The sequence below is a fragment of the Coregonus lavaretus genome (assembly GCF_964263955.1).
Source record: "Coregonus lavaretus genome assembly, chromosome: 25".
NCBI lineage: Eukaryota > Metazoa > Chordata > Actinopteri > Salmoniformes > Salmonidae > Coregonus > Coregonus lavaretus.
The window spans coordinates 27,996,532-28,007,267 of record NC_140012.1 but is presented as its reverse complement, the minus strand read 5'-3'; positions in this window follow the sequence as shown (position 1 = coordinate 28,007,267).

Here is a 10,736-nt window from a genome sequence, read left to right as displayed (position 1 = left end):
TTCTTGGTGTTGTACTCATCCTTCTTCTTCCTCCAAACACGGCGAGTGGAGTTTAGACCAAAAAGCTCTATTTTTGTCTCATCAGACCACATGACCTTCTCCCATTCCTCCTCTGGATCATCCAGATGGTCATTGGCAAACTTCAGACGGGCCTGGACATGCGCTGACTTGAGCAGGGGGACCTTGCGTGCGCTGCAGGATTTTAATCCATGACGGTGGTGTGTTACTAATGGTTTTCTTTGAGACTGTGGTCCCAGCTCTCTTCAGGTCATTGACCAGGTCCTGCTGTCTAGTTCTGGGCTGATCCCTCACCTTCCTCATGATCATTGATGCCCCACGAGGTGAGATCTTGCATGGAGCCCCAGACCGAGGGTGATTGACCGTCATCTTGAACTGCTTCCATTTTCTAATAATTGCGCCAACAGTTGTTGCCTTCTCACCAAGCTGCTTGCCTATTGTCCTGTAGCCCATCCCAGCCTTATGCAGGTCTACAATGTTATCCCTGATGTCCTTACACAGCTCTCTGGTCTTGGCCATTGTGGAGAGGTTGGAGTCTGTTTGATTGAGTGTGTGGACAGGTGTCTTTTATACAGGTAACGTGTTCAAACAGGTGCAGTTAATACAGGTAATGAGTGGAGAACAGGAGGGCTTCTTAAAGAAAAACTAACAGGTCTGTGAGAGCCGGAATTCTTACTGGTTGGTAGGTGATCAAATACTTATGTCATGCAATAAAATGCAAATTAATTACTTAAAAATCATACAATGTGATTTTCTGGATTTTTGTTTTAGATTCCGTCTCTCACAATTGAAGTGTACCTATGATAAAAATTACAGACCTCTACATGCTTTGTAAGTAGGAAAACCTGCAAAATCGGCAGTGTATCAAATACTTGTTCTCCCCACTGTATATATATATATATATATATATATATATACACATAAATATACATATATACATACACATATACATACATACATACACATCCTTTAAAAAAAAAAAATATTCCCCTTTATTACTTTCCAACCCCACCACCCTTTCCCTAATTGGAGTAAACTAGTGAACAACAATGCTTAGGCCTCTACTTCCAGCTTACATTTTAGCCCAATAGCATGTTAAATGAGATCATTCATTTCAATCATAAACCGACACATTTCTATACACCATATAAACTGACTAATTACACTGCTTTACAAGTAACCACAGATTTACATCACAAACCTGACGGTCCACTGCTTGTGGACGCACATGGCTCCTCTGTTGGTGTCTCACTCTCAGCCTCTACGTCCCCCTCAGCCTCTCCATCTCTCACTTTCCTGCTCTACTATGCCTTCACTCTCAGTCTATACAATGGACAAGTCTTCCTGCTCTCTCTTGCTCTCTCCACACCTGAACCCTCTGGCTCTGTCTGCCTTTCTGCCTTGTCTTTTCTTTCAACTTCTGAATAGAACATAACTTGCAGATCCATGTGAACGATACTGTTATGTTCCGCCTAAAGGAGTCCCACTAGAAAATGTGTTGGGTTACTTTAGTGTTCCACTTTGCCACTGTCTAATAACGGATGTAAAAAAAAGAAAAAAAGAACATGATTGCACAACTTTATTCAGTGATAATTATTTCAGACTCTGCATTTAGGGGGGCCACAAGGGGGTCCAAGCTTGTTGTCACAGGGCCACTGTCCCCCCCCCCAGGAACCGCTAGTGTTACAGCCTAGCTCAGTGCTTTCTGTGGTGGTGGGGCAGCCAGTGAAAAATACGGAGCGTAGGGGTTGGTAATGTTCTCTAGTTGTGCCATGATTGGCTCAGTGTTGTGTCACTCATGGGGACACTACCTCACCGCAAAATCTACGGGGAGAGCTCGGAAATTCAAGCCCCTTAGGTGCTGCCATATAGTTAAATTAGAAGTGCCCATCCAAAAAGGCTCAAGGTCATTGTCCACAGATACAATTACGTAAAATCATGTTATATCTAGTAGCTTTGATTGGACTGATCATGTCAACATCATACATTCAAAATCTTAGCTAGCAAACTAGCAGTCATCATCATGAATCAAGTCGACAATCTACTGGCAAATCATTTTCAATCCTTGTCATATGAAGAGAAATTATGAAGAGAAATGATAGATAAAACATATCGGTGCTCATCGGCCATTGGACATAAACATTACACAACAAGTTGGAAATCGCAATTTTAACAATGAGTGGTTTGGAAGGAATCAGTGGCTAACTGCAAGCATTGCAAAGCAATCACTAGCCTGCTATTCAGTGGAGTGGATGTGTGGTTGATGTCTGTGTTTAAGGGTCTCTTTTCCAAACTTAAAAGGATAAACATTCAACATTGGCATGCTGTCAATCCAGCATGACTTCTGCCGCTTTCAAAACAACTGGAAATCTCAGACTTCAGTGAGTTCAAGACAACTGGGAACTCTGAAAAAAAACTAGCTCCAACTGGGAAAATACATTTTGAACGGTCATCCAACTCGTAATTCCAAGTCGGGAACTCTGGCTTCTTTCTCGAGCTCCAACCTGAAGATCACTAACGTCATGATTTGACCTTGTTTTTACCGGGTTCACAGTTGTCTTGAAAGCACCATAAATCCAGAGAATGCCAGATTTTGATGACAAAGTTTGATGACAAAATTTGCCCATGAAGGACTGCCTCACAACCTTCCTGTTCAAGTGAGCACAGCACAACAAGGTGAGTTCAAAAATGTATTGTATGCTGCTGCTTAAATATGTAATATGCCAGGGAGATATGTAAACTGTAGCTAAGAAAGTAATACTAAGTGTATGTTGTGTAGTAAGCTGTTAGTAGCCCATGTGCCTCACCCTAATAATTTGGTCCCTTTTCCCCTCATAATTTAGCCTACTGTTCTGACATGGTGGTGCACATGTTGCCTATAGCCTGTTTTAGAGAAATATCATCATCGAATATTGTAAGAGCTTTCATTGTCTGCTTATATGCCCCCTTTATTTATCCTACAGTTCTGACTTTTGTGTTCAGGGAGAATACTGTAAGAACGGCCCATGTTCAGAATTCTGTCGCTGTACATTTCAAAAGTGCTGAACAAATAGTTATATTGACTACGTCTGTCCTAGCTCGCTCATTAATGTCTTAATCGAAATTACGGATTGCCTTTTATCCGCTAGTCATCCCCTTATGCCATAGTTTGTACATCTCAATTGTCAGTACAAACCACATTTGTTTAAGCAAGTCAGCCATATCAGCTATGGTTTTTTTAAAGGCAGTAAATGAGGCTGAATTAACTGTTTCGCTGCCAGACAAGGCTCTGCTGATAGCCAGGTGTAACAGTGGTAAGGCGCAGTGGTCTAAGGCACTGCATCGCAGTGCTAACTGTGCCACTAGAGATCCTGGTTCGAATCCAGGCTCTGTCGCAGCCGGCCGCGACCGGGAGACTCATGGGCGGCGCACAATTGGCCCAGCGTCGTCCAGGGTAGGGGAGGGAATGGCCGGCAGGGATGTAGCTCAGTTGATAGAGCATGGCGTTTGCAACGCCAGGGTTGTGGGTTCGATTCCCACGGGGGGCCAGTATAAAAAATAAAAAAAATAAAAAAAAATAAAAGATATATTCACTAACTGTAAGTCGCTCTGGATAAGAGCGTCTGCTAAATGACTAAAATGTAATGTAAATGTAATGTAAATGTAAGGTGTTGGGACAGCTGTTGGGACTCTGCTGTTGGGACAGCTTTATATAGGCACTAACAGTTTGTGGGCACCGTTTGTCACCGTTATAGTGCAATTAATGTATTGTTTAGTGTTGTGTTGTGGCTTTGCTGGCATGCATCTAAAACATTTGTTTTTAGTTTGCCCCACCAAGATTTACATGCTAAAATCGCCACTGGACACGCCATAACTTCGCCACACACCCCTCCCCTTCCTCTTGTTGCAACATTCTAAATTTTAGTCTAGACACATTATATTCACACATATTTTAGATGCTTTTCTCTGTAGCCTCTAATCAATCAGCTAGACATATTGCCATGCACGCTGCCCAAATTGCGGGATTCCCAAATAGGCATAGGCCTAATGCACCTGTGTTTGAAACAATCCACATCTTTTAAAAAGATAAGCTAATGATCCTCTTTGGCTAAGTCATGCTCTCTGGTGAAGTATTGTGAATGTTTTTATTTAGACAGGAGTAATTATATAATTTTGGCAAAACATCAATTAACTTTAGGGGAAGCCAGCATCCTAACAGTGCACTGTGCACCCGCCAACTTTCCTTTCCAGTTCGCAAGAGGCAGAAACCAGAGATCTGTATATAATGACGAGATGCTTATGTCTCCGCTCTAACAATGGGAGTCGTCCCAAAGGCAGGAAGGCAGGCGACAAGTTTAGGTCTGCATATTAATCCCATAGAAACGCATTGGGCTTATTCTGGACAGATTTTGGCGAGTGTGAGCCCCCTTGCTTCGCCTCTTCCTCTCTTCTGAAACTCAATTAAATTTCAATTTCAATTTAAGGGCTTTATTGGCATGGGAAACATATGTTTACATTGCCAAATCAAGTGAAATAGATAATAAACAAAAGTGCATTTAATTTTTTTTATTTTTTTACAGTAAACATTATACTCACAAAAGTTCCAAAAGAATAAAGACATTTCAAATGTCATATTATGTGCAAATAGTTAAAGTACAAAAGGGAAAATAAATAAACATAAATATGGGTTGCATTTACAATGGTGTTTGTTCTTCACTGGGTGCCCTTTTCTTGTGGCAACAGGTCACAAATCTTGCACAAAACTCTCTCACTGGAGAAAGCATCCAAGTGAGCGAAACAGTGCCTCACTGCCTTACTATATTATATGTAGCCCATGTATCTGATGATGTCTGGCCAGAAATAGTACGACAGGCCATACTCTTTTGGTCCAGACAGCATCAGATACATGGTCTACACATACAGAGACAGAGGGGCGCTGTTTAGCTCGCTCGGATGCTTTGTCTGCTTTGATGTTGATTTTATTAGGATCTCTTTTAGTTCTCATTTGGACTAATCTTCCAAGAGCCCTTAAACATTCAAATACAATTTATAATACAATCAATTACATTTTCACATAAAACACACTGTTACAAACAACAGACTGACATGTTGACCAGATAAATACTCTAACAGTCTAAAAGATGGATTGGTTCCTTCATCTACCATAGTCCTGCACAACCTTCCAATTTATTATATTTAAATAGTTCTAAAGTATTGTTTGAATTTATATATTGAAAGGTTTCTGGTTTTCTCAGATAAATTATTCAATTTCTTTATTGCTCTGAATCGAAATGTTATTTTGCCTATTTCTCTTTTCTGCCTGGATAACACATAGATGGTGGACAATATATTCCTAGTATTGACTGAATGTCTGTCTCTTACCAACTGAATACTGTTCTGAGATTGATGCGTCTTTCTGTTGACGTGCATCTCTGTCAAATAAATGACCAATATTTCTATATTTTATTTGGACCGGCAAAGAGGTGCGGTAGGGCGGGCCAGCCCTGCTTAATCAAATTTACGAACAACAATTGCAAACAAACACAGACAGGGATGCAGCAACATTTTAATGCATTCAACCCCATAGACATTCAGCTTCCCTGAGTTTATGCCTTTCATTCAAAGAAATACAACTGTATTCACTTCTTATGTTGTGGAGGAAATACAGTGGGGGAAAAAAGTATTTAGTCAGCCACCAATTGTGCAAGTTCTCCCACTTAAAAAGATGAGAGAGGCCTGTAATTTTCATCATAGGTACACGTCAACTATGACAGACAAAATGAGAATAAAAAATCCAGAAAATCACATTGTAGGATTTTTTATGAATTTATTTGCAAATTATGGTGGAAAATAAGTATTTGGTCAATAACAAAAGTTTCTCAATACTTTGTTATATACCCTTTGTTGGCAATGACACAGGTCAAACGTTTTCTGTAAGTCTTCACAAGGTTTTCACACACTGTTGCTGGTATTTTGGCCCATTCCTCCATGCAGATCTCCTCTAGAGCAGTGATGTTTTGGGGCTGTCGCTGGGCAACACGGACTTTCAACTCCCTCCAAAGATTTTCTATGGGGTTGAGATCTGGAGACTGGCTAGGCCACTCCAGGACCTTGAAATGCTTCTTACGAAGCCACTCCTTCGTTGCCCGGGCGGTGTGTTTGGGATCATTGTCATGCTGAAAGACCCAGCCACGTTTCATCTTCAGTGCCCTTGCTGATGGAAGGAGGTTTTCACTCAAGATCTCACGATACATGGCCCCATTCATTCTTTCCTTTACACGGATCAGTCGTCCTGGTCCCTTTGCAGAAAAACAGCCCCAACGCATGATGTTTCCACCCCCATGCTTCACAGTAGGTATGCTCTTGTCCTTCTAGACCTGTCTGCTGCCTTTGATACTGTGAACCATCAGATCCTCCTCTCCACCCTCTCCGAGCTGGGCATCTCCGGCGCGGCTCACTCCTGGATTGCGTCCTACCTGACCGGTCGCTCCTACCAAGTGGCGTGGCGAGAAGCTGTCTCCGCACCACGTGCTCTCACCACTGGTGTCCCCCAGGGCTCAGTTCTAGGCCCTCTCCTTTTCTCCCTATACACCAAGTCACTTGGCTCTGTCATATCCTCACATGGCCTCTCCTATCATTGCTACGCTGACGATACACAACTAATCTTCTCCTTTCCCCCTTCTGATAACCAGGTGGCGAATCGCATCTCTGCATGTCTGGCAGACATATCAGTATGGATGACGGATCACCACCTCAAGCTGAACCCTGGCAAGACGGAGCTGCTCTTCCTCCCGGGGAAGGACTGCCCGTTCCATGATCTCGCCATCACGGTTGACAACTCCGCTGTGTCCTCCTCCCAGAGTGCGAAGAGCCTAGGCGTGACCCTGGACAACACCCTGTCGTTCTCCGCCAACATCAAGGCGGTGACCCGCTCCTGCAGGTTCATGCTCTACAACATTCGGAGAGTACGACCCTGCCTTACACAGGAAGCGGCACAGGTCCTAATCCAGGCACTTGTCATCTCCCGTCTGGACTACTGCAACTCGCTGTTGGCTGGCCTCCCTGCCTGTGCCATTAAACCCCTACAACTCATCCAGAATGCCGCAGCCCGTCTGGTGTTCAACCTTCCCAAGTTCTCTCCCGTCACCCCCCTCCTCCGCACACTCCACTGGCTTCCAGTTGAAGCTCGCATCCGCTACAAGACCATGGTGCTTGCCTATGGAGCAGTGAGGGGAACGGCACCTCTGTACCTTCGGGCTCTGATCAGTCCCTACACCCAAACGAGGGCATTGCGTTCATCCACCTCTGGCCTGCTGGCTCCCCTTCCTCTGCGGAAGCATAGTTCCCGCTCAGCCCAGTCAAAACTGTTCGCTGCTCTGGCACCCCAATGGTGGAACAAGCTCCCTCACGACGCCAGGACAGCGGAGTCACTCACCACCTTCCGGAGACATTTGAAACCCCACCTCTTTAAGGAATACCTGGGATAGGATAAAGTAATCCTTCTACCCCCCCCCCCCCCCAAACATTGTAAAGTGGTTATCCCACTGGCTATAGGGTGAACGCACCAATTGGTGAGTCGCTCTGGATAAGAGCGTCTGCTAAATGACGTAAATGTGCCCTTGAGCAAGGCACTTAACCCTAATTGCTCCTGTAAGTCGCTCTGGATAAGAGCGTCTGCTAAATGACTAAAATGTAAATGTAAATGTGTTCTTTGGATGCAACTCAGCATTCTTTGTCCTCCAAACACGACGAGTTGAGTTTTTACCAAAAAGTTATATTTTGGTTTCATCTGACCATATGACATTCTCCCAATCCTCTTCTGGATCATCCAAATGCACTCTAGCAAACTTCAGATGGGCCTGGACATGTACTGGCTTAAGCAGGGGGACACGTCTGGCACTGCAGGATTTGAGTCCCTGGCGGCGTAGTGTGTTACTGATGGTAGGCTTTGTTACTTTGGTCCCAGCTCTCTGCAGGTCATTCACTAGGTCCCCCCGTGTGGTTCTGGGATTTTTTTTTCTTGTGATCATTTTGACCCCACGGGGTGAGATCTTGCGTGGAGCCCCAGATCGAGGGAGATTATCAGTGGTCTTGTATGTCTTCCATTTCCTAATAATTGCTCCCACAGTTGATTTCTTCAAACCAAGCTGCTTACCTATTGCAGATTCAGTCTCGCAGCCTGGTGCAGGTCTACAATTTTGTTTCTGGTGTCCTTTGACAGCTCTTTGGTCTTGGCCATAGTGGAGTTTGGAGTGTGACTGTTTGAGGTTGTGGACAGGTGTCTTTTATACTGATAACAAGTTCAAACAGGTTCCATTAATACAGGTAACGAGTGGAGGACAGAGGAGCCTCTTAAAGAAGAAGTTACAGGTCTGTGAGAGCCAGAAATCTTGCTTGTTTGTAGGTGACCAAATACTTATTTTCCACCATAATTTGCAAATAAATTCATTAAAAATCTACAATGTGATTTTCTGGATTTTCTTTTCTCAATTTGTCTGTCATAGTTGACGTGTACCTATGATGAAAATTACAGGCCTCTCTCATCTTTTTAAGTGGGAGAACTTGCACAATTGTGGCTGACTAAATACTTTTTTTCCCCACTGTATGTTTGATTTGATACTGTATTTATTAACATGATCATGTCATTGTCACCAAGGCTCATGCAGCTCCAGTCATTGATCTCCGCTGTAATTATTCCATACTCTCTCTGTATAAACTCCTGCTTCCTCCTCTTCCTAATAAGTACACTCGTATTATGCCATACTCTCTCAGCAGAATAGTTCTGGACTGGGCACTCCACTGCCACAAAGCAGCCATTGTGTGACTGAGGCTGGACTGATTGGCATTGACCCACTTGAACAACTCATTGGTTCAATCACGCCATGGGATCACACAGGGAATGAGGAGATCACTTCTTAATAAACATTCAGTAATTTCAATAGCAGCACACTGGATCCAAATCTAACAGTAGCCTATGCACTTGAATTCAGCAATAGTCTTCTACTTACTTCTTATTTGTATAAAAAGTAATGTTAAATCTTCCAGTCTATTGCCATAATCCAAATGCAGAAGCATCTCAATTTATGGTTTATGCAACAGGCTGCATGTAGGCCTTTTGTCGCACATGTTCTGTGCCCTACATTCAGCCTAATGGATGACATGTAGACCTAAATCAGAGTTGCTAAATATAGAAAGTCGAATGCTTATGAACCATGTCCCAATCTGACTGTGTAGGTACCTCATATTTGTCCTTGTCAGCAAAGAAAAGTACAGTGGCTTGCGAAAGTATTCACCCCCCCTTGGCATTTTTCCTATTTTGTTGCCTTACAACCTGGAATGATTTTTTGAGGGTTTGTATCGTTTAATTTACACAACATGCCTACCACTTCGAAGATGCAAAATATTTTTTCTTGTGAAACAAACAAGAAATAAGACAAGAAAAACAGAAAACTTGAGCGTGCATAACTATTTACCCCCCCCAAAGTCAATACTTTGTAGACCTTTTGCAGCAATTACAGCTGTAAGTCTCTTGGGGTGTGTCTCTATAAGCTTAGCACATCTAGCCACTGGGATTTTTGCACATTCTTCAAGGCAAAATTGCTCCAGCTCCTTCAAGTTGGATGGGTTCCGCTGGTGTACAGCAATCTTTAAGTCATACCACAGATTCTCAATTGGATTGAGGTCTGGGCTTTGACTAGGCCATTCCAAGACATTTAAATGTTTCCCCTTAAACCACTCGAGTGTTGCTTTAGCAGTATGCTTAGGGTCATTGTCCTGCTGGAAGGTGAACCTCCATCCCAGACTCAAATCTCTGGAAGATTGAAACAGGTTTCCCTCAAGAATTTCCCTGTATTTAGCGGCATCCATCATTCCTTCAATTCTGACCAGTGTCCCAGTCCCTGCCGATGAAAAACATCCTGTAGGGATGGTGTTCTCGGGGTGATGAGAGGTGTTGGGTTTGCGCCAGACATAGCGTTTTCCTTGATGGCCAAAAAGCTCAATTTTAGTCTCATCTGACCAGAGTACGTTCTTCCATATGTTTGGGGAGTCTCCCACATGCCTCTTTGCGAACACCAAACGTGTTTGCTTATTTTTCTCTTTAAGCAATGGCTTTTTTCTGGCCACTCTTCCGTAAAGCCTCTCTGTGGAGTGTACGGCTTAAAGTGGGTCCTATGGACAGATACTCCAATCTCCGCTGTGGAGCTTTGCAGCTCCTTCAGGGTTATCTTTGGTCTCTTTGTTGCCTCTCTGATTAATGCCCTCCTTGCCTGGTCTGTGAGTTTTGGTGGGTGGCCCTCTCTTGGCAGGTTTGTTGTGGTGCCATATTCTTTCCATTTTTTATAATGGATTTAATGGTGCTCCGTGGGATGTTCAAAGTTTCTGATATTTTTTTATAACCCAACCCTGATCTGTATGACTCCACAACTTTGTCCCTGACCTGTTTGGAGAGCTCCTTGGTCTTCATGGTGCCGCTTGCTTGATGGTGCCCCTTGCTTAGTGGTGTTGCAGACTCTGCGGCCTTTCAGAACAGGTGTATATATACACTGAGATCATGTGACAGATCATGTGACACTTAGATTGTACACAGGGGGACTTTATTTAACTAATTATGTGACTTCTGAAGGTAATTGGTTGCACCAGATCTTATTTAGGGGTTTCATAGCAAAGGGGGTGAATACATATGCACGCACCACTTTTCCGTCATTTATTTTGTATAATGTTTTGAAACAAGTTATTTT